The sequence below is a fragment of the Chionomys nivalis genome, chromosome 23 (genome assembly GCF_950005125.1).
Source record: "Chionomys nivalis chromosome 23, mChiNiv1.1, whole genome shotgun sequence".
NCBI lineage: Eukaryota > Metazoa > Chordata > Mammalia > Rodentia > Cricetidae > Chionomys > Chionomys nivalis.
The window spans coordinates 27,464,159-27,488,651 of NC_080108.1; the positions used below are offsets into that span (position 1 = coordinate 27,464,159).

The window sequence follows — 24,493 nt, forward strand, 5'->3', positions numbered from 1 at the left end:
TACCCTAGCAACATCAAAACGAGTGTCCCACCAAGCATCTAGCTAGGGGTTACGTGCTTGCCTTGTTGACACATGAAAATGGCTGTCAATTGGGATTCTTAAATGAATGATCCCAAATGTGCCATTTGTGAAACACTCTGGGTGATGGTGGTGGCCGTTGGCTGAGTGTGATGTGGGCACGTCTCTTCCCTGTAGGCAAGAGTCAGTTTTGTATCTTAGAAGAGAAGTGGCAGCCTCCAGGCCTTGACACAACTAACTCATACTTGAGCCCAAGTCTTTGGCATCAAAATTCCTTCTCCCACCTAACCTACTGTGGGACTCACAGACATCCCCTTCTGCCCGCTGGCTCTCCTTGAACCAACACCCCTTGACTTGAGCATCGCCTCTCACGCCACACCCCATCCTGGATGCCAGCGAGTCCCTCTTACATCCTCTTCCTAACCATCTTGTCTGTCCGTACTCACCCACAGGGTCTCATTTGTACTCTTTACTATTTGGTCCCCTCTTTTTTAGGCTTTCCGCAGACCCCAGCCTCCTCTCATAGGACCCAAACATAGCCTATTTACAGTTCTCTGTGCCTGTTTGCTTTTTCTTTTCTTTTCCTTTCCTTTCTTTTCCTTTCCCTTCCCTCTTCCTCCCTCCCTCCCTCCCTCCCTCCCTCCCTCCCTCCCTCCCTCCTTCCTTCCTTCCTTCCTTCCTTCCTTCCTTCCTTCCTTCCTGTTTTTTGAGACAGGGTTTCTCTGTAGCTTTGGAGCCTGTCCTGCAACTCACTCTTGTAGACCAGGCTGGCCTTGAACTCACAGAGATTCGCCTGCCTCTGCCTCCCAAGTGCTGGGGTTAAAGGCGTGCACCACCACTGCCCGGCTTTTTGGCGGGGGGGGGGGGTATTTGCTTTTTCTTAAAGCTACTTGACATGCTTGTGTAGCACAAATAATAAAAACCCAGGGACAGTTATCAGGATTCAACCTGAAGATCAGAAAGACAAAGCAGACAAGTCACTAAAGAGGTCTTACCTCTGCGAAATCCTTAGACCGAAGGAGAGCGAGTTCCTGTCTCATCTGCTTTATATTCCTCTCTACTGCTGAGATTAAAGGCGTGCACCACCACTGCCTGGCCCCTAGGTCTGCCTAGTGTGGCCGCTGGGATTAAGGTGTGTGCAACCACTGCCTGCCTGTATGGCTGACTAGTGTGACCACTTTGCACTGACCTTCAGGCAAACTTTATTTATTAAAATACAAATGAAATATCATTACATGCTTGCATGCGTACACATACCCAATTAATATCTGCCTAGGGCATTAAAGGCTGTGTACTTTTTTTTTTCCCGAGTCAAGTTTTTTTTTTTGTGTGTGTGTGTGTGACAGCCCTGACGTTCCTGGAACTGACTCTGTAGACCTGGCTGGCCTCAAACTCACAGAGTTCCTCCTGCCTCTATCTCCTTGAGTGCTGAAATTAAAGGTGTGTGCCACCACTCCCTGGCAGCTGCATATTTTTTTTTTTTTGATTTTTTTCGAGACAGGGTTTCTCTGTAGCTTTTGGTTCCTGTCCTGGTACTCGCTTGCTTCGGCAGCACATATACTAAAATTGGAACGATACAGAGGAGATTAGCATGGCCCCTGCGCAGCTGCATATTTTTAATAAAGAAAAAGCATAATTAGTTCACAATTTTCAAGACAAATTACAAACTATGGCCGTCTCATTGGTTCAGTCTCTGATGGGCCTCATGACACGTGACACTATGGTGGGAGAGAACACAAGGGAGCAGCTAGTCACACCCTTTCATAACTAGCCATTCTTGCAGTAACTCACTTCAGGAGATAGTCATTAATCCCGTCTGAGGTCACAACCTCAGCGGCCTAATGTCCTACACTAGGCCCCACCATCATCAAGCTGAGGATCCAACCCATGAACCCTGTTTACACACTCAAGCCTCAGCCAAGCCATGACACCACATAAAACACCAACTATGCTATGTTCAGCTCTACTTCTTTAAGACCCTCTGAAGTTCCCCAAATTTACCGCTCCTCTCTCTCCCCCTTCAACTCCTCCATATTTCTCCTATTCCATCTCAAATTATTGACCTCTTCTTTATTTGTTATTGTTTTACACAAACGCACACACATAACTTGCTGAGCCCAGTATTTTGTGTGTGTGTGTGTGTGTGTGTGTTTAGGGCCGACCACTTGGGATTAGATGACCTGCCAGGGGTTCATTCCTAGAGAAGGTTGATTCTCCCTTTCTCAGCAGCTACAGAATTGCCTATAGTTCTTCATACAGGGGTGAGGACTTATGCGACTTTCCCCATTATGTTGGCATGTCAACTGGTGTTTTCATTGTGATATTTTGTTTGGGTGACTATGTTAAGATTTTATGGATGAAGTTTTCGTCATATATAGGAAACACTATTTCACAGCAGAAATTCTCTGCGTGAAATATGATTTCAGGTTCTTTGGCACTTATGATCTTTCTGCCCCCTCTTTTTTAATGTTTTCTGAACCTTAGGTATAGGGGATTACATTATATATAAATGGATTGGAGCTGAAAGCAGTATAATTTATAACTGTATTCTAAATACTTGTGTCCTTACATCTACAGATAAGTATAGCTCTCTCCTCTCATCAAAGAATCTCCTTTTTGCTACAGATGGAGACTATTTCAGAAATCTACAACTGGCCAAAACATAAAGGACAGCAGATCTTGCAGTCTTGATTTCTCTTCCTCAAGGCCCTGTGTTTATCTTCTCCCATAATGACCCATGTTTCTAGAGGTGCAAACTGACAAGATCTCTGTGAGCTTCCAAACTCGTTCCCAGAGACAGGCACAATGAACTGTCTGTGAAAGGAGACTGTCCCTAGTGCCCGTTAGGAAGAAACGGTGTTAGGTGCCCGCTGGAGTCACTGGGTGATTTCAGGGATGAGTGACCGTGCCGGTGGCAGGGATGCACGCCTCCAGAGTTCTGTCGACAGCAGCATCCCTTTGGAGACCCTCACACATAAGCGGGTTATTAGCTGTGCTGTGACTCTTCCCTTGCATGGGTCTGAGCTTCTACACTGGCTCTCTGGCTGTGGATTGAACGACAGTGCCAAGACTCCTAGCCCAAAGCTGGTGACATGCTGGCAGAAGGGTCTGTTATAGAGGAGGGGAAGGGACAACAGTCACCTGACCAACACTAGGAAAGAAGAACTTATGAGCATGATACAAGAGGGATACAAAGACAGAAAATGTTGTGCATGGGGGGGGGGTTACACACACCCCTTCTGTAGTGTTCTCTGAGAGCCTTCTCAGACACTGAAAGCTGGTGGCGCAATGACAACAAAGATAGTGTTTTTTTCCCACCTGGTGTCATTTGTCATATGAAATGCCTCCTATGATTGAGGGACTTGCTCTCTTTGTAGTAAATGAATCCCAAGTTAGTACCCAGACCACACAACTCTAATTAGATGATTTGTCAAAAGCCTCAAGAGAAGCATCTTGTGATATTTGCGATCCTAATGGTGACGCTCTCGTGTGCAATCACAGGTAGCATGATTTAAAAAGCTTATGTAAACTAGCAAGGAGTTGAACACTGCCCCCTACCTTATTTGTAATAATTAATACTTAAGAGACCATTATATAAACAGTTAAATAAAATACAAAGATCAAATACCCTTTGTCTTCCTCCCCAAAAGAAACTATCCACCAGGTTGAAATATTTTTATATATAACAGATTATAGATTATCTTATATATCACAAGGCACCGTGAATCTGTGTTAAAGAGCCCTTGTCTGTAGTGATAGAGAGACCATAGAGATTTAGGAATGTATTGATTTAGCTTGCCTTTTAGGACAGGAGTCTGGCATTTTGGTTAGCTCTTCTGTGTATTACTGTTTCTTATCTTCATAAAAATGTTTCATTGTTTGTGGGTTTCTTAATACATGAATCTTTTTCTGTTGTAAATGAATAATACTTTATAATGATGTTGTCCTTTTATTTTTAATGTCACATCTTTTGCTTTATTTGTGTGTGTATATGTATGTATGTATGTGCGTATGTATGTGTGCATGTGTACATGCTCATGTGTCATGCCACAAGTGAGGAGGTCAGAAGACACGTACAGGAGTCCTAGGGTCCTGGAGATCAAACTCAGATCAGCAGCAGGCTTGTCAGCGTATGTCTTCATTTCCTGAGCAGTCTCTCCTGCCCTGGGTTTTTTTTTTTTTTTTTTAGTTATTATTATTTTTTTAATTCTGTAAAATCTGTTTAGTTTTACACTCATTGATGTGGCAGTTTTATATACCCGAGGCTCTCTGTGCCCCATCATGTTGCTAAGGATGAGTAGTCCACTGTCTGAGGAGCAGTTTTTGAGTGTTAGCATTTCTCCTCACGTGTGATGTGTTTCCCCTCCTATCGCTGGGCGTGAGCCTGGTTATTGAGATCTGTGCTGTGGAATGCACCTGTCAATCCCTCCTGAAGCTGGTGACATCCACTTTAATTAACCAACCTTCCTAACAAATCATGTTTTTGTTTTGTGAATCATTCTTCTAGCTACTTCTGTACATTTTTCTCTTCAGCACATTTTAGAATAAATATCTCAAGTTGCCTATTATTGTGGATTTATTTTCATCATGAATAAATTGATCTTATCAGTGAATTTCTGTACAAACGATACCTATAATAATGAGAGGCATTTTCTTTTACAGTTTCTGAAATGCTATAATATATCGACCTCAGATCTGGTTGCCCCACACTGCAGAGACCACACTCGTTCTGATTATTTGTTTATTTGATGCTTCCAGAAACTTTTACTGCAGTTTACAAGCAAATCATCTCTTCTTTGTCCTTCTGGTTTGTCTTTCTTGAATTCCAATTCCACCTGCTAAATTGACTTTCTAGGGTCATTAACATTTCCCATCAGTTTCTTGTCCTTTTCTTTCTTTTTGGATACATTTCCTCTCTTATTTTCTAGCTAGCTATGTGGCTTCTACTATATACATTCTATAGCTAACCCTAGTGTTGAGTTTTTCATTTTGACAGACAGCTGTGCTATTTGTTAAGAACTTTCTATTTTTTTCTGGGGTAGCTGTTTTCATACCATCGTTCATGTTTTTTGACACATCCACCCCACAGGTCATTTTGCATCTTTTCTTTCCCAGGCCCCCCCCCCTTTTTTTTTTTGCTCAACACCAGCAGTCCTGGTTTGTCCCTTTTCTACTTACTAAAGAATTGCTAGCTCTGTGAATATAAAGTCACTTGTAGATATCACATAGTTGGACTGTGTTTTAAATGTATATGTTCATAATGTCTGCCCACAATTGAAGATATTTTCCACTTAACACAAATTCTGTTAAGGAAGGATCACGACTCAGACTCTCTTTGTTTCCTAAGTGCCTCATATGCTAAAGTGCTTGTCTCTCCCTCTATTCCCTCCTTCATGTTTTCTAGCATACTGCTTGACATTTTTGGTTGTGAGCCTAGTCTTTAATGACTGGGCCATCTCTCTAGACCTGGCATGTTACTTTAATTCTCTTATTTTAAGGATGTATTTTTGTGTTATTTTCTTAGTCATTGTCCTTGATAACAGGATGAACATCGTAATATACAGTAGGCTGTTTCAGATGAATACTAACTTAATGTCAATACTATATAGAAGCTGGCCTTCTGTAACTCCATTCTTCCTTTTTTGTGCTGTCTTAATACAAATTAAAGCTTGGTGTGTTATGTGCCCTTCACTCCAACTTTGCAATTATTGTTTTGTTCAACCATCTTTTTAATCAGGCAGGAGAAGTGTTGTGTTTCTCTGTGATGTTATTTCTTTCTCTCGTGTCTTCTAGGACCTGTCTCATAACAAATTATCTTAGTTTTTTATTTTTGAATGACTCAAATTTTAATTTTAAAAGGATGACTTTGCTGTATATAGAATTCTTGACTCTTAGCTTTTCTTTTTATTCTGTTTTATGGCTTTCAGTATGCCCCATGCTGCTCTTTGTCATCTGTGGTTTATAAGCTACTTGCTATTGATCTTTTGGGGATCCTTTGTGTGAGTGACAGTCACTTTCTCTTGTTCTGTGATGTCTCTTTGACTTCAGCTTTGACAGTTGACCTAAGACGTGTCCAGGTATCAGTCCTTTCAAGTCTGACCTATTTGAAATTCCCTGGGCTTGGAAGTTTAGATTCGTATCTTTTTATCAAATTGGAGAAGTATGGGGCCATAACTTCTTCAAACATTCTTTCTAACCTTTGTTTTCTCTTCTCTCCTTCCCGCTCTACACCTCATTGTGTGTGTTTTAACATCCTTGGTAGCGTTCCATGTGTTGCTTAAAGCAGCGGTTCTCAACCTTCCTAAGGCTGAAACCCTGTAGTACAGCTCCTCATGTTGTGGTGACCCCCAACCATAAAATTATTTTCACTGCTTCTTCGTAACTGTAATTTGCTACTGCTATGAATCGTAATGTATCTGTGTTTTCCCATGGTCTTAGGCGATGCCTGTAAAAGGGTTATCCAACCCCGAAAGGTGTTGCAGACAGCAGGTTGAGAACCTCTGGCTTAAGGTCTGTTGTGTTTATTGGTTCTTTGCTCCCTTTCTGTCCAGACTGGGTAATGTCAAGTAGCCAATCTTTCAGGTCCCGGCTAATTCCTTCTCCAGTCTTGCTGTTTTACTTCTTTGAAGAAGTTTTTGTTTGAATTTCTGTTCTCTTCAGCTGCATAATGTATAGTTAATACTGTATTATGACCCCTGCCTCTGTTTTGGTATTTTCTACTTGGTGAAATATCATCATTGATTATCATGTGTTTTTTTTTTCCTTAAGCAAGATTTTCTTTAGATCTTTCCAGCATATTTAAAAGAGCTAAGCCTAAGTCTTTAAGCCTACCATCTGCCTTCCTCGGGGACAGTTTATATGTATCGTTTTTTCCCCACTCTAACGTGTGCCTTGTTCACTATATCTTTACACGTCATGCAATTTCCTGTTGCAGATTCAGATATTTTCATAACTTGTCACTTATGGCAATTAAATTTACTCCTCTCCATATTTTATTCTTGATACTGTTTGTTGTAGGTTTTTTTTGTTGTTGTTGCTTGTTCAGTGATTTTGTAACTAATTCCATAAAATAGTGTTCTTGTTGGCTATGCTGCTGCATTGTCCACCCAGTGAATCTGGTAGTTGACTGGATCGTGGTTAGTCAAAGATTCCTTTCAATGCTTGCAGTCAGTGCCTAGTCTTTGCTAAGGGGCTATGTGTGTCTGCTGAGACACACCTTGGACATAGTGCCAGGTAGTTGACAATTTGCTTTAGTGTTCACTTCCTGCTTACATTGAATCCTAGACTTAGAGGCTACAGTTCGGAGTTATCTCAAGACCATCCTGGGCATAAATACAACTCTACATATCTAGGTGGCATACTGTGTTCCCCGAAATATGCTGGGGCTTTTCAAAAGCTATGGATTTATTACTCCCCAGCTTTTACTAAAAGGCTTTTTGGATGTCTCTTCTAATCTTCCATGGATATTATCCACTACTTAAGCAACGACAGCATGAAAACTACTTACCTATAACTGTATGTGACAGTTCTCTCCCAGGGGTCAGGCTTTTCATACTTTGTGGGCATGAAGGTAAAGTACAGATTATCACTGAGTATGACCTCCAAATAATTGCTAGAATGGTCATGTGACAGTTGTTTGGGAATGATTCCTCCCTTCAGGTGGCTTCTAGGCCTGCCTCAGGTATGTGAACTGATGGTTTTCTAGGCTAAGGTGGAGTCGGGGTATGGAGTATGGCAAAGCCAAAGAACCATAAAGTTCAGTTCCCAAGCCAAGATTCAGCTGTTTACTTTGAAAAAAAGAATCCCAACGTTGCCCAAAAGATTCTGGGTTACATCCAGAGTTCCCAGCAAGTCGATCCTGGCAGCATCTCTGGGAATTTACTTCTTTTTGTGCAGCAGTGAAATTTCAGGTCTTCACTTGGCCATTTCTCCCGATGTCACCTGGAGAATTCTTTTTAGGGCTGTCAGCTGGCAAGCTGAGAATTGAGATCCGTCACGGTCACCAGGTGAAGGCACACCTGGAAAGATCATTTCCCTGACTTCATAGAGCTCTGGTCTCCTAGTATCTCCTACTAAGTTGCACCTGTAGTTCAAGGTATCATTGGAAAGATGTTGAACACAATTCTTTATCGCCTTGGAGTGTTTTGATGTAGCATGTGTAGCTCTTTTTGTTACATTGTTTTATGCTTTTATGTTATGTTTATGTTTATGATGTTGTTTGTGGTGTTATGTTATTGTTTTTATGTTTACGGTTCTTTGAGACTCTCCTATCATATTTACCTTCCCTCCCCCAAATCTTCCCAAATTCCCCTTCCATCCCTTCCCACACAACTTTGCATCTGTGATCTCCCTCCCCCATCAAGGCCTGTTTGTATTGCTGGAATATTTTTGAGTGTGGCCTTGGGGTGTGGTCAGTTGATGGTCTCCCTCCCAGCTGCCAAGAACTGCCACGAACTTCCTGGCTAACTTCATGCCCAACTTCCCTCTTCATGCGGGGTTTGTCTGGCTTGAGCCTTACACGGCTCTTGTGCCTGCTGTCGTGTCTGTTGTGAGCAGCCACCCTGCTGTTTCCAGAAGACATCTACGGCCTTGTAGTCTGCCACCACCTCTGGCTCTTATACTCTTTGTGCCTCCTCTCCCACAGTGGTTCTGGAGCCTTTGAAGGAAGAAGTATGGAGTATATATTTCACTTAATATTGGCTCGACATTGCAGTTTCTTACTTTCTCTACCTCGGTCAGTTGTGGGTCTCTGTGTTGATCATCATCTATTGCCAAAAGCTTCTCTGGCAAGAGTTGAGAAAAGCCGTACTCTGTGAACACAATCCAGGACAGGAGGAGCTGTTTTAATACTATGTCAACTTAGTAAAATAATGGTAGGGTCTCTCCTAGAACCTGTGCTCTGTCCAGCCATGGGTTCTTTGCCCAGTTCTGGTAACAGGTATGGGTTTCATCTTGCTACGGAGGTCTTAAATCCAATCAGAAAATGCTTGGTTACTTCCACGACATCCCAGGCTCTATTGCACCAGTTGGCACATCTTTCCAGGTCCATAATTATTTTAGTACATATGGGGTTCACACCAGAGGAAGAATGTTAATTGCTTTTTTCCACTGGTAGCATGCATAGCGCCTTTAGAACTAGGAAGCTTAGCTAGGGGCAAAGCTTCCAGGTCAGCACCAGCTTGATCTCTAATAGCACACTTCTGGGGCTGAAGAGGCCCTGGTGCTGCTGGATGCAGTACAGGTGAATCTCAAAAGAAGTAGGCTAAAGGAGCCGGAACTGTTGTGATAGCATGTGATTTCAATCCTAGACCTTGGGAGAGTGCAGCATCAAGGTCAGCCTGTGCCTGGGTCCCTTTCAAAGCAACACAGGAAGGAGAAAAGAGAAGGGGAAGGGAGGCCAAGAATGAAAGACCACATGATCAGGATTCTCTGGATGCTGGTGACAGAGAGTAGGTTGCTACTCGTCTAGGGCTTGAGTGGTGGGTAGAGACTTGCAGCGCACTGGCTCAAGGGAATGACTGGGTTCCATGGAACATTCTGTGCTTTCATTCTGGTGGTGTTTGCATGGCTGTCTGTGTTCGTTAACATTCATTGACCTGTTCAATTAAAATGACTAAATGTTCTTTTCTGCTAATTAGATCTTAATAAATAGAATAAGAACATCCCAGTTTAAATAACACATTCTATTTGATTGCATTAGTCATTATTATCCAAATAAACCCAGGAGGCACAGAAGTCATCTAAGAATGCCTCAGATGGCTCTTAAGTTGCCATGGGCCCAAGAAGCACCAATGACATTCATTGAGAATATTAGAATGGATGCTGGACTTCAATGCAGACCTTTGGCTTAGGGGCTGCTGGCAGGTGCTAGGATTCCGGCTCCTGAGACTTGAGTAGAAATAACTAACAAAGGTGACAGTAGTCTGGAAAGTGTGGAAGATCACAGAGTCAAGTGTTTATGTTGTGAACATGTTTGAAACACCACTTAGAGACTATTTTCTCTCTGGTCTTCTGTGGGAGAAAGACCCATAGTAGCTTTCAGTGTTTGAAAACCACAGCCTCAGGTGGTAGGTTAAAAATTCAGTCTTTCTTCAGTAGAATGGATATATTAGCAGGTGCATCCAGACAGGGGGCATTCGGTGCTAAGAAGAGATGACCTGTCAAGCCAGGAAAAGACAAGGAAGAAGCTTAAATGCTTATCACCAAATGAAAGCAGCTATCCAGAAGAGGCTGTATGCCTTTGATAAAGCTCAGTCGGTGGACACAGAGACGGTCAAAAGCTCAGAAGTTGCAAGGGCGTGGAGAAGGTCAGGAGTAGTAGGGAAGGGATGCCTAGGCACAGCAAGCGAAATGCTTTTGTTGATCCTGTAAGTGCGAATGTTCACCATTATGCATCTGTCTGAACCATGGAATGCTTAACACCAAGAGTGTACCCCATCAGAAGCCACAGACTTGGGACTTAGTGATGAACCAGTGAGCTCACTAGTTATAACTTCTGTACCTTCCTGGTGGAGGATGTGATAGCAGTGGAGGCTGTGTGGAGAGAGGAAATATATGGGGAATTTCAGGTCTCCCTACTCAGTTTTGCTGTGGACCTTAATTATAAAACTAAAATTTACTAAAATTCTTTAAATTACAAACATTGCAAAGACATAACCCCCAAATTAGGATGCATCCAGTTTATTTGAAATGACTAATAATAGGAAAAATGCATGATCACTCTGTAGCCCCTACACCAGCTGTTTCTGCCTTCCAAATGTGCTGGGAAAGCCTCTGGAGACAAGAGTTGAAGGGACAGAAAGCACAGCCACACGATCTCATCACTTCAGTGTGACTTCTGTGACTAATATGGGTATAACGCAGGGCGTGGGCTGAGACCTGCCCATGTACTGCCTCCACTTAGATCTCATGGTAGCCAGTGAGACAACTGTTGTCCCATCCAAGGAGAAACTGAGGCATAGGACACATAACTAAAAGTCCTCTTTCATTAACTCTCTAGGGTGTGACTCAGACTTGTAACTTGGACTGAGACTTGAAAAATACTTGTAAGGCCAATGAGTCACCATTTTTGCTTTTATTTGGAGCTATCACATAGAGAGCAGGTTTTTATTTTATTTTTATTTTATTTTATTTATTTATTTATTTATTTTGAGACAGAGTTTCTCTGTGTAATAGTCCTGGCTGCCCTGGAACTCACTCTGTAGACCAAGATGGCCTCAAACTCACAAAGATCTGCCTGCCTCTGCCTTTCAAGGGCTAGGATTAAAGGTATGTGCCACCTCCCAGCTTCTTTTCTAATTTTAAATGTTTCTAATTAAAGTAGCTTTCTCCACTTTCCCCTCCTTCCAGCCCCTCCCAGGTATCTTCCCTCAAACCCTTCCATTTCTCCCACTTGAGCTGATGGCCTCCTTTTCTTAGATTACTTTCGTTACATAGGTGTATATGTCTGTATGTGTGTGTACACACAAATCCCTCTATATAGATACAACTTGTTGAGCCTGTTTTTGTTGGTGGTGTATATATGGTTTCGAGGCTGACTGCTTTGCACTAGACAACCAACCAGGGGGCTCGTCCTTGGGAGAGGCTAGTTCTCATTCTCCCAGTAGTCATTAATTGCCTATAGTTTCTGTCTAGGGGTGGAATCCCAAGAGACGTTCCCCCTTCCACATTAATATGCCCACTGACATTGCCATTGCTCTGGTCTTGTTTATGTAGCCATTTCTAAGAGAAACTGTTTCCTACAGTCTTTCTGCCCCTTCTTCAGCGATGTTCCCTGAGTCATATGCTGGAGCTGTGATGTAGATATCTCTGTTGGGGCCGAGTTCTCCATGATCTCTTTATCTCTTGTATTGCCTCCAGTTGTGGGTTTCTGGTCTCCGTTTTCTATAAAGACAGGCTTCTATGATGAGAGGTAGCAGCTATACTTATCTGTGGGCATAAGCATAAGGATTTAGAATGAAGTAAGGAGTTATGCCAGTCCAGCCAAGTGGCAATAATAGCTTCTTTCCTAAGGTGCATGAACTCACTAGCTGGCTAGATTTCTAGTACTAGGCATGATTTTTCTCCTGTTGAGTGGGACTTAACTGAGATCCGGCAGCTATTAGTTGTCATCAACCTAATTTGCAAATTTTTACATCAGTTTAGGCAAGTGTTGAGATGGTCTTAAGCTCAGGTTAGATCTGTCTCTGGTAAACTTACCTTTGTGGCACAAGGAGACATCACCTATGTCCAAGTACTGTTTCTGGACAGTCATGGGAGCTTGCTGGTGTCCTCGTGGGGTGGAACCAGCAGGTCACAGGGCTGGGAAAACAACCTTACCTGTTTGTGAATAACCACAAACGACTAGTTCTTGCCATGGTCTTGGGTTTGCTAGAAACCCACAGATGAAGAGCAAGAGCAATGCTTTTTCTCCTCTTTCCCTTCAGCTGGATTCTGTTGCTTTTGTTTCCCACAACTGCAGTATTTAACATAACATGCAAATACCAAGAAGTGGGGAGCTCATGATGGATGAACTTCATCCAGGACTAGTTTTTTATATTTCTCTCTCTTCATTGCTATGCTGATCATTTTTCAATGTAAGAAATCTTAAAACCCCGGGCTGCATACATTATCTCCTTTCCAAAAGTGTCTTTGAATTTTTGAACCTACAGAAATGATTCCTGCTGTGCCCATCAGAAATTCAGCCCTAGTCATACTACAAAGTCATATGTCTGACCAGATTCTGTGGGGGGAAAATATGAATCACTTTAACCTTTAATATGAATTCTAGAAAGCCTATGGGGCTTTCTTCCTAAGCCGTGAATTGATCTCAAATATAACTTTAATATGCTATTAAAATATAGGTGAGTTAAAGGTTAATATATTTAATGTAAATCTGTTTGAAGTCATTATTCAGGAAATTCATTATGAATCCACTTTGGGAGTTTCTTACAGTCAGGAAAGAGCAGGACCTCTTTTTAAGAGAATATATTTTGCTTGGTCATATTAAAGATGAATCTTCATGGGTTAATTGTAGAAGAAAAGGAAAATAAGCCAGACATATACTTCCCTGTCCAGGTCTTTGGAGCAATGAGGAATTTTACTTTTCAAGCAAAGATGTCGAAGTATCTAAATCTCCTTGTCTTCATTCTGGGTCCTTCGTTCTTCACAGGCGTGTGTAGATTTGCCAGGGATATTGGTGTGGGTGCTGGGGCATTCGAATTCGAGTCCTCTGCTTGCACAGCAATTGCGTCTGCCCGTTGAGTCATTGCTTCCGTCCCCATTTCCTTTAAATTGCTAGCAGTATGGCATGTTAACAAGGAGGCAGTGCTAACTAGAAAAGAGATGTAAACAGACCACTCAGGACCTTGCTGGTGATTGGCAGCTTTACAGACGTCGGAATCTCCAGAGAGACGGGCCCCTAGGAATGTCTTTGTGGAATTATCTTGATTGTACTAATTGAGCTCCAAAGATCTAGCCATCGTGGGTGGCAGCAATCCTAACTGAGGCCATCGTGGGTAGAACCATTCCTTAGGCACCGTTCCTAATTGAGGCGGGGCAGTCTAGCCATCGTGGTTAGCGCCATTCCTTGGACCGTGTGAAAGCAGAGGAACTGAGCTGAGCTCTACTATGAATGCACACGTCACATTCCTCTTCTGACTGGAGATCAGATCTGGCCAGCCACTGCCAAGCTCCTCATGCCGTTGCTTTCCTGTCAGGCTGGATTGTATCTTGGTATCGTCAGGTTAAATGAACCTTTCTCCCTTAACCTTTGCTCAGGATATCTGACCCCAGGAATGACGGGGGGAAAAAAATAAAAATAAGACACCGTGTGAAATTAAAAGTTGCCATGGGAAAATAGTTTGTTTTAGTACAGCTGACAGTGATCTAGATCTCCTTAAATGACTCTAGTGAGGACTAGAAGTGGCTTTATTTTGATCCATCAGGCATGTTTTTAATGAGAAATGGACGAATACTTTGCTTTTGGCAAGAGGAATGAGCAGATTACATACAGGGTTAACAAAGATTCTTGATAAGGTGATTATGCATTCAGCATCCCATGAGTTAACTGCAGCATCTTAAAAATTCACCTGGAAACAGTCGCAGTAAGCCTACTCCTCGATTGCTGCTTCTACTGTTGTTAGGAAAGCTCTCAGAAAGAGTTTATTGCCCCATGGCCCCGGTGGAGAATGGTGTACCCTTCCGGTCGAAACCTAGGTGGCGGCCTCCATAGGAATGGTGCTGAAGAGACAGGCCCTCTGCGAGTTCAGAGTCTAGAACAGGGTCTCACACCCTGAGTATTCGTGTTTATATTGATGACTGCTCTACTGTAATTTATGCCCAGTGGTTAATGTGCTGTGAATTGTGTATGTGGACCCAAAAACCTTGACAAATTGTTGGCTTCTCATTGACTGTTTAGAACCCTACAGCAGGCATCAACGAAGTTTAAACAAATTTTCAACAGAAAAGAGTTTTAAGAGTTTTCCAGCTGCGCCGGTTGTAGGCTGACTGCATCTTGGTGTGCTTTGGCAATGACCGTGAAGAGGGCGACCTTGGGATAGTTTTTCACACTGTCTGTACGGTGAATGGGAGTCATCCCACAGTGGTTCTCAGAAATGCCAGACCCTGCACCGCAGCAGCTCCCAGACAATGGGACACTTGTGCCAAGTACTGAGCTGCGTGCTGAGTGGGAAATAAGAAGCGTGAGAGGTGGTTCTTGCCTTCAGGAAGCTTGAGTCTAGTCTAGGTGAGGGAATGATATGATCTGGGAGAATAAGTGGCGCCATGTCTTAGTAAGCCTTCTGTCATGGTAACACATACCTTAGATAGTTTCTTCGGAGGAAGTGTGTATTTTGGCCCCCAATTCCAGAGGGTTTCATCTGTGATGGTTTTGGCCCTGTTGCCTTCAGGCCTGTGACAGGCAGAACAACCCTAATGGAACATGTGTCAGAGCAAGCTGCAGAACTTGTGTCGCAGAGGAGAGAGAGAGAGACAGACACACACACACAGAGACAGAGACACAAACAGAAAGAGAGAGAGAGAGAGACAGACAGACACACACAGAGAGAGACAGAGACACAAACAGAAAGAGAGAGACAGACATACACAGAGAGAGAGAGATAGACAGACATACACAGAGAGAGACACACACACAAAGAGAAAGACACAGAGAGAGACAGACAGACACAGACAGACACAGAGACACAGAGAGAGAGAGAGAGAGAGAGAGAGAGAGAGAGAGAGAGAGAGAGAGAATGAGAGAATGAGAGAATGAATGAATTTCCTCTAGGTCCTACATCCTCAAAGGTCCACCTCCTCCTGGAAGCACCACAGGCAAGGAATCAAGGGACCACGCTTTCAAGGCATGGGCCTTTGAGGGCACTTTCTGAGCCCACAGTCAGCTATAAAATATTAAAATAGTATTATAGTCATTCCTCATATCAGTGGAAGATTGATCGCAGGACTCCCTGTAGATGTCAAAATAAGTGGATGCTTAAGTCCCTTATATTAAAGTGGGATAATTTTTACGTACAAACTATTCTCTGATAAATTATAAATCACTTCTAGATATCTTAAAATTCAAAATGCAACGCAAATGGGATGCAAATAGTTATGCTGTATTGCTTAGAGAATAACAAGGGTAAAGCTTGTATTTGTAGACATACAATTATGCCACCTACGTACTTTAAACCCATAGTTTAATGAATCTGCCAATGCAGAATCAACAGCTATGAAGGGCTGAGTGTGGAAGTATAGTGTGAAGAAATTATAGTAAATTAGAACATTATTAGTCAAGGATTAATTATATACATATGAGATAAAAGGAGTATGAAGACCTGTTGCTATTGTACAGAGCCTACAACATCCTCTCAAGACCAGGATCCCACTAGGGGTGAAGTGAAAGAGCTGGCCTTTTTAAACACGTAATTGACTACAGTCCTGGGACATTAACTACTATAGCGTGGGCGGTCAGTCGGTCTCGTTTGCTTTCTAAGGATGTGGTTCATCATATTCTGCTGATTCCTCTGGGGCTGACATAGAGATGGATGCACCCTGAACTTTGATGGGGTCTAGCATCAGCACTAGGTAGGTAACACTTGAAAAGGTGGGTCAGGGGATACTCTCTCCAGGTCCACAGAGCGAATAAAGAAAATCCAGGAAGCAGACAAAGGATGGGGGAAAGGTTGGGAGTAAAACAAACTGTCCAAGCTTCTGAGAAAGAAGATAACAGCGAAGGAGCCTCTGGTTGTTTCTTGGGGGCTTTCCTCAGCTTGGGCTGGAGCCCCTCTGATATTAGGGACCCCCGATAACTCACTCCCACCGTGCAGTAGTTTCTCAGTCAGCAGGTCTTTGGTTGTGGAGATTTTGTTATTCCCACGCTAAGTGAGCACTTGACATTCATGGTCAGCAATGGAAAGAGCCAGCTGCCAGGCCAGATGGACCCTTCTTTGTCTAACTGGTTTAATCAACTAGCAAGAATGAAGTAGGGCAACTAACTCCTCGGCTCAGAATGTGGAATTCAGTGACCCAGTGGCATGGTGGTGTGTGACTTGCTACATAAGCAATCTTTTCCCCAAAAGAACACGAACACACACACACACACACACGCATGCATGCCTAGTGCCCAAGGAGACCAGAAGAGGATGTTATATAACTCCTGGGACTAGAGTTACAGGTGTAAATGTTTGTGAGCCACCATGAGGATGTTGGGAATAAAACCCAGGCCTTCTGCAAGAGCAGCCTGTTCTCTTAACCACCATGCCATCTCTCCAGCCCCTGTGTTGGCAATTTAATTTGCTACATTAACAGTGATCTTCAGAGCCTTTTGTTTGGAAATGTATGTCAAAACTGACAGGAAGTAGAGGATCTACTGCTTGGCGTGTTCTTGGCAAGAGTGGGCTGGGGTACTCCTCAGAAATCCCAGCCCTGCTAAAACACTTCCCCTTCCTAATGCACTTCCTTTGCCCCAGGGCCTTTGTGGTCTCCTAATAGAAAAAAGTCGTTAAGGAAAAAAATGTAATACGCTGAGGTAGCTCTAATATAGGAAAAGTAATAGATGAAGTGTCATGAGATCCAAGCGCATATTCTTTCAGAAAGAAGGTAATTACTGCTGTAAAGATATAGCATTAGGAGAATTATTACAGCTGGGAAGTATGTGATCTGTCTGTCCATGGCACAGTTAATTTTAAAAGTATCACCAAGCATACAAATCATAAGAATAAAATGCTGAACCATACTAATTGAAAGCGAATTTAGTATGCGGTTCTGAGGAGCCGTCTCTACTTAGGCAGCTTTGAACAATGTGGCCCACATAAGCTGTTAGTTATCAAATTTTCTTTCAAATGCCCAGCTCTTTTTAATGAAGACTATCACTCATGTGCCTTGTCTCTGATCCCTGAGTAATCTCTTGCTATCTAGTAAGCGAGAGCACAGCATCCTGTGTTCTGATTTTTGTGTATATGAACCAAATTACTTTAGGCTTAAGTGTTTTAATAAAACAAAAATCTCAGTTAGGGATGAGCATAAGGCTCATTTTTGGGGGGGACTGGCTTGTGTATTAATAGTTGAAAACTGACTGAAGTTGACTGAAGAGGGCTCACATACACATCTGATGAGTAGCAGAAGCTGTTAGACACAGAGAAACTGTGGGAACTGAATTTTTTCAATGTGTCTCTTCTCCTTATCAAACACAGGTCTTATAATGTTTTCCTCTAATAGTGTCTTGATAGTCCTGACCCTTTGTTCTTCATGGAGGTTTTAGGAGCGACTTCTCAGATCCAGTGAAAAATCCTTTCTGGAATTTTATTGGACCAGTGTTGTGTCTATCATTGGGGGGGGGGGGGTGTCTCCTTTCACTATAGCAAAATATCTGAGATAATCCAACTCTAGAAAGAACAGGTCCATGTAATGTAGTGGTCCAGAGCTTTCAACCCTTGGTTGGTTGGTTCCATCACTCTGGGGGAGCAGTATGTCACGGTGAGAGGACTACATAGAGAATCAGGTCATCTCTGGGATGTACAAAGAGGGAAAGAGGATGGCTGTGGTCCTACTCTGGGGGGTGATTCCCAATGACCTAAACACCTCTCGCCAGTCTCCACCTCTTGAAGGTTCTACCACTTCCCAGTCCCCCATGGGTAAGAGAGGACTAACAACACACGTACCTGTGACACACAGGTATCCATCCCACAGCAGGGGGAGTTAATGTCTTTGTAATACCGAGTGTCCTTTCCATGGAACGATATTTTCCCATTTATTTAGGCTTCTTACAACGCAATGGTTTCTCTGAGGTGGACTTGCCGTCTTTTGATGCATCTTATTTTTAGCTGCTTTATCAATGTTATCATTTCTGCTCCATCTTCTGATCTTTATAAAGTATTCTCAGTCTTTCACTTATGAAATTACCCAAACCAAAGATAAAATCTCACCCTCACAGAGAATAAGATGTTATTGTTTAAAATATGAAGTTCAGTGATTTTTTTTTTTTCCAGCCGAAGTTAGTGCTTGGGTGGCCCTCCCCCATCATCACGGGAATAGAAGGCATTGCATCATAGGTAAAGTCTGCCCAGAAGGACACCAATTTACAGCTATCCATGTGAAAAGTGATTAAGTGGGCATTTTTTTTATTCTGTCCATGTGAACCCCTTCTATCTCAGGTCATAGGAACTTATTAGTTTCTTTTGCTGTTGCTCTGATAAATACTCTAACCCAAGCAATGTTTTTTGTTTCGTTGTTTTGTTTTTCGAGACAGGGTTTCTCTGTAGCTTTGGGCCTGTCCTGGAACTAGCTCTTGTAGACCAGGCTGGCCTCAAACTCACAGAGATCTATTTGCCTCTGCCTCCTGAGTGTTGGAATTAAAGGCGTGTACCAGCACTACCCAGAAACCCAACCCAAGCAATTTAAGGAAGCAATGACTTATTTTTAACTCACCAAGGGAGCAGACTATCACGGTGGGTGGAGTCAAGGTGGCATGAGCGTGAAATAACTGGTCACATCACACCACAGTTGGGAATCAGAGAGCGAAGTGCCTTAGTGTTGCTTGCTTTTTCTCATTTTTACAGTCCAGGATCCTCACTGAAGGAATGTTTCCTCAGAGGCTAACCTTAATCTAGATAATCCCCCATGACCTTCCTCAGAGGCTACCCTCATCTAGACAATCCCTCACAGATTTGCCCAGAGCATTATCTCTACTGTGAATCTAGATCCTGTCAAGTTGACAACAGGTGCCATCACACGTCTCTGTGGGACTCCGTACTCAGCCCCAGGCCTCACCTCTTACCAGTTGCTCCATGCCTGACTTTAGCTTTCTTGCATTATGAATTTCCGCTCATCTCTTTATATGGTATATATACCCACCACATATATATGCATATATATACTGAATATATATATATATAATGTGTATATATATATATATCCCATTGGGTATGAAAAAGCAGCCATATGTCACTTTAACATAGAGCAACTTGGTTAGGTTTAGAATTCTTTGGCAATCAGGATTTTGGCATTAGCAATTTGAGGAAAATTCTGAGGTCAAGGCAAGTTTCATTTTGTAATGAGAATAGAATGTCTGTTCTAGGTTCTCCTTGGGAACTGTGGATGATTGGTTGTTCAAGTCTGTACTTCCCCGTCCTTAGCATTTTTCAGGAGTGCTTGAGTTCCTTATCATCAGCGGCTTCTAAACTAATTTTTAAAGCTGTGGAACACTTAAAAAACTGAAACTATGACCCAGAACCACAGTTTATAAAAGGCCTTAAAGACACAGTGGCTCTGCCCTGGAGGAGATCCAGAGTTGTACATACTGTCTCCTTAGAAGCTCAGAAGGGCCCTGATGATGTTCACATCACGCCCCCTCCAGGAGACAGGGAGTCCAGGTCCCCTGAGACCAGTCCTCAGACAGCTGAAAGGGGTGCATGGCAGATCTGCAGAGAAAAAGAAGCTAGCAAAACTGGGGAAATTTAACATTCTATTCTGCAAAAGTCACTTTAAACAGCTTTAATTTTAATTGTTGGAAGTGTCTGGCCTGCCTTTTCCTATTTGCAGTGCAGATTTTAATTGGGACTGTCTCTCTGGTCTTGTGAAATCTTTTCCTGTCTTGGTGCTTTTCCTTCTGGATACTAGCTATTCTCATCTCCTCCTTGTTTGTCTTTGAGGTTCCCTCCAGTTTTGTGGAGGAAATGTCCTTTGATCCTCAAAGTGGCTCGTCAAAATTATCCAAGGGTTTTGTCTGCTATCGTGAAAATATCCATCTTAGCATCAACCCATGATGGCCCTTAGTATTTTGGAACATGCCCCTCCATTCTGCTACAAAAAGGCCTTATCAGGTGGTGTGTGCTTGCTGCTTATTAGGTGTGTGTATCTTGATAAAATGAATGTGGGTTAGGGTTCTTCAAAGAAATGTATCCAAGAGGGAATTTATCTAATACATCAACAGAGGGACTGTTACAGCTCACAAGATCATGGAAACAGTGAATTCTATGGTTTGACAGATGTGCGGAGACCCAGAAGATCTAGTGGTATAACCTAGTGTAGTTTGAAGACCTGCGGACCTAAGGGAGGATATAAATCCTGGAATCTGCAGGCCAGAGAACCAGGACAGGAGAAGATGGAAGCCCCAACTCAGGAGGAAGTCTCCTCTCCTCTGCCCTTTTATTCGATTCTGGACCCAAATGGATAGATCCTGCCTTCCCTCCCCTTAAATGAGGGTGGATCACCTTTATTCAATCTACTGATTTAAATGCTAGCCTCTCCCCAAAATAACTCAACCACAACCAGAAATGGTGTTCAGCCAGCTGTTGGAGTGTCTCTCAGCTCTGTCCAAATGACTCATGAAAGTATTCCCCCAGCACAGAGGGTCGAGTCCAGGGGCCTGTTAGTACAATAAGCACTGTCCGTGTGGCCTGCATGCATGAGTGCTTTATGTGCACAAAAACTCAGCAAGAATACTCATATATGCACGTGTGTTTTTCTGCATCTACACGTATATAGATACATACACGTGGATTCACATGTACAGTACAAAATTGCCGGCCTCCCTGTGATTATAAGCCTGTCTAGTTAGACCCTGTCACTGCAGTGCTGAAACACAAGCTTCATTTGGCATTTTCATGACCTCCGCTGTGTACTGATGTTACAGCATTTCCCTGAAGTACATGCCTTCACATGGGTCCAGCCGTAGGAGATCAGAGAGGGTTTTCCCATCACCTAAGAAGAAAAAAAGCTTTGCTGTTATTTTGTATGATGACAATAACAGATCACACACACACACACACACGTATAGTTTTTAGAAAATACTGAAAATTTTGTTTCTCTTCTAAGCTCACACCCTATGAAAGGACACAGGCATGTTAATGAACTTGGGGTATTCATATTACATGGGGAACATACCTTAAGTGTCATCTTTACACAACTTCTAAGTCTTTCTGTTACAAAAATATGTATGACTTATTCTACAGTAACAAGGGCTGGGACCCCACTGTTTACTTTTTTGACAAATGGAATTTGAAAGGCTGTTAAAATAAGAAAGAAATAATACCCTGTGATAATAACCATAGGAACCAAATGATTGGTCCAGGGGGACAAGAATGAAAAATAAAAAACAAACTAAGAAATAGCAAAAGGGAACTTAATATAAAGCAAAAAGAAAGGACATTATTTGACAGATGAGATGGTAGTAGCCACCCCTAAGGAGAACCGGGTTGGCTGCAGTAGCCCACAGGCGTCAGCATGTCAGAGCGAGAAGCGGCTCCAGGACAGGGGTGAGGAGGGACGTGCTCACAAATGGGAAGATGACCAGTGAGTTAGTGCATCTCTCGGGTGACGAATGAGCTGGTGACACACCTGACGGGAAGAGATCCCGAGGGCAGACGCCGAGCAGACAGCACGCGAGGTGAAGCCCACGCTCCTGGAGCACAGGACTCAGCCAAGCAGACAGCACGTGAGGTGAAGCCCACACTTCTGGAGCACAGGACTCGAGTTGCACTGCCAGCAACAGGGAGAATCTTGCAGGGTTTGCTTTGGCAACTGTGGGGAACATGGGGAAACTCCTGCTCAAGGGAAAACCGAGACCCCCTCGTGTGGGCCTGGCTGCTGGTGGTGGTGTCTTGTTTATCAGCACTAGTGTTGGTCGTCCTCATTCCTCGGCAGTGATGACAACACTGGCATCCATCTTTCTCCAAGAGGTCATTTGAAACTTTCAAACTGCTGAAAACATTACCAGCACATAGGTAACTAGGAACACTGCTGTTGATTGCTGCTGCTGCTGCTGCTGCTGCTGCTGCTAACCTATCATCCTTACACGTCTAACTTTAGAAAGATTCATGTGTGTATGTGCGTGCACGTGTGTGTGTGCGCGCGCACGTGTGTGTCCAGAAGAGGGTGTCGGAGCCCCTGGAGCTGGAGTTTTAGGCAGTTGTGAACTACCTAATGTGGATGTTGAGCCATCTCTCTAGGCCCTATTTTTAACTCTTTATGTGTTCCCTTCTGGGAGTGCAACCTTAATCTTATACAGCCTCAGTTTCTAATTAAGCAAATGCTTCCCCCTCAAGAATTCCTGAGTCATGCCTGTTGGACAAATGAAATGCTGATACATTCTTTATCTCATTCATAATAGTAGGAAGTAGTGTAGACTTCAGGGGACGTTCATAGGATTTTTGTTTGTGTTCAGTTTCCAAGATGAATTTTGCTTATAATTTTTTAAATAAAAGTAAATGCATAAATCCACGGAAAGAGTGATTGAAGTGAGGACAAAAGAATAATACTGAATTAAAAAAATCCAAGAATAAGGGAAACAATCAAAGAAGCTCAACATTCTTTGAACATACGCCTCATTGTGTTACTATCTTATTATTAGATAAAATAGAAAAGAAGAATAAAAAGGGAAAATAATATAGAAATTTTAGATGTGTCAGTCTGCAATCTTGTGTCGATATAGTTGAAATTTTACATGAACTGCCTAGTTTTCATGAACAATTTAAAGAGCTGAAAGAGCCTATGAAATAAACCCAAATAGAGCAATAGCCATCAAATGACTGAGTTAGGCTGAGACATGCCTGTTCCTTGCTGGACAGCAGAGTTTAATAACTACAGGTAAAGAAACCAGTTATAGCTTGGTTGACTGTATTTGTGTTTTACAGTATGGGGTGCTCTTAAGCTGACACATCTTGAGGGTAAATGTTTTCAGTATCCGCAAACATGAAATGCAAAGGGGCCAATGTGTCATCTCTGCCCCTCACTCCCTAGCTCCCAAGAATCCTTTGCCTTGTTGCTGAGGTTTTTCTTTTCTTTTTTTTTTTTTTTTGTCCTGGAAACCAAAACACCTCCTCCTCCCTCTTTCTGGCAGCTTCGAGATGTTTCCAATTCGTGCTATCATTGATATTGTTAGTTTACAGTCTGGCTTGCCAGTATGCCATGTATGGAAGTCCCCAACCCAAAATTTATGTATTCACGATTGATGCCAACTTATTTGCAGCATAGCTTATATATGTTCCTGATTAGACTGTTTCTTTTAGTAGACATGGGAACATTCTGGAGTCTACGTTCTGACTTTGTTTTGCCTTTGCGATTGTGTCAACATAAAGCTGTCTTCTGATCTCCTTTTGCCTAATATGGGGGAGATGTTACCACTCTGCTTTTTGTGAGCTGTGGTGTGGAAAGGGGCATGATGGGCTACATACACTTCTTGGTGAGAACAGAATTTTTTAGGTCAGAGACAGTGTTATTGATGTGTGAAGGTCTGAAGAACTTTCTGGAAAGTGTAGGAAGTCGTCTCCCCCCTCCCTACACAGCCAGCATCAGCTGTGCATGTGAGGTTAAATGACCCCAATGTCACACCACAGCAGCCCTTGTCCTCCAACCGGGCAACTTGAGTTAAATTTGAGTCAAAGTCCTCAAATTATGAATAGGATACTCTGATTGTCTTTTAGACCCAGGTTAAATTATTGGGTTAGAATTTAGATTGAAGTTCACATTTATATGAAAAATTTCATGAAAATGACCATTAAGACCTCAGGAAAACTTAAAGAAGTTAGGAGGCCTGGTTGTGGATTAGGTTATTGCCCAATGTTGAACTTGAACTACAGCATTTTACTACCTGATGCCATGTAGCCAGAGTCACTGTCTCTGAATTCTTGTGTGAATTCTTCTCTGTGACCTCTGACATTTTCCTGGTGGGCTGGAATTTTACCAAGGTGTGGATCGTTGTGGTCTACACTACGGAAGCCACAGCGTGTTTTGGGGCCATGCTACTTTTGTGAGACACAGAGATCCTTCCCCAGTTCATTCTAAGCCGCTTTTTGTGTTGAAAGTGCTATAATAGGCTAACAGTCAGGCGACTCAATGTGTCCCCATCTGTCTGCCTGTCATGCTTCACCTGATCCCCTTATCAAGTCCTAGCCACATTCGCTCTCCCTAGTCCCAGAGTCTAGAACCTTCTCTCCCCAGATAGCTACGATTTATAAATTGTCAGCATTCCACTGAGGCTAACCCCACTGAGAATCGC

General features: G+C 42.8%; 1 protein-coding gene and 1 non-coding gene across 2 annotated transcripts in view; both read left to right on the top strand.

The window, feature by feature from the left end:
- The window catches only part of Entrep2 (endosomal transmembrane epsin interactor 2), a 391,900-nt gene that overhangs the window by 177,126 nt on the left and 190,281 nt on the right, over nucleotides 1-24,493 (top strand). The window lies entirely within an intron of this gene.
- Nucleotides 1,551-1,660, top strand: LOC130865665 (U6 spliceosomal RNA). Its single transcript, XR_009056214.1, has one exon. It is a non-coding gene; the product is annotated as a U6 spliceosomal RNA (small nuclear RNA).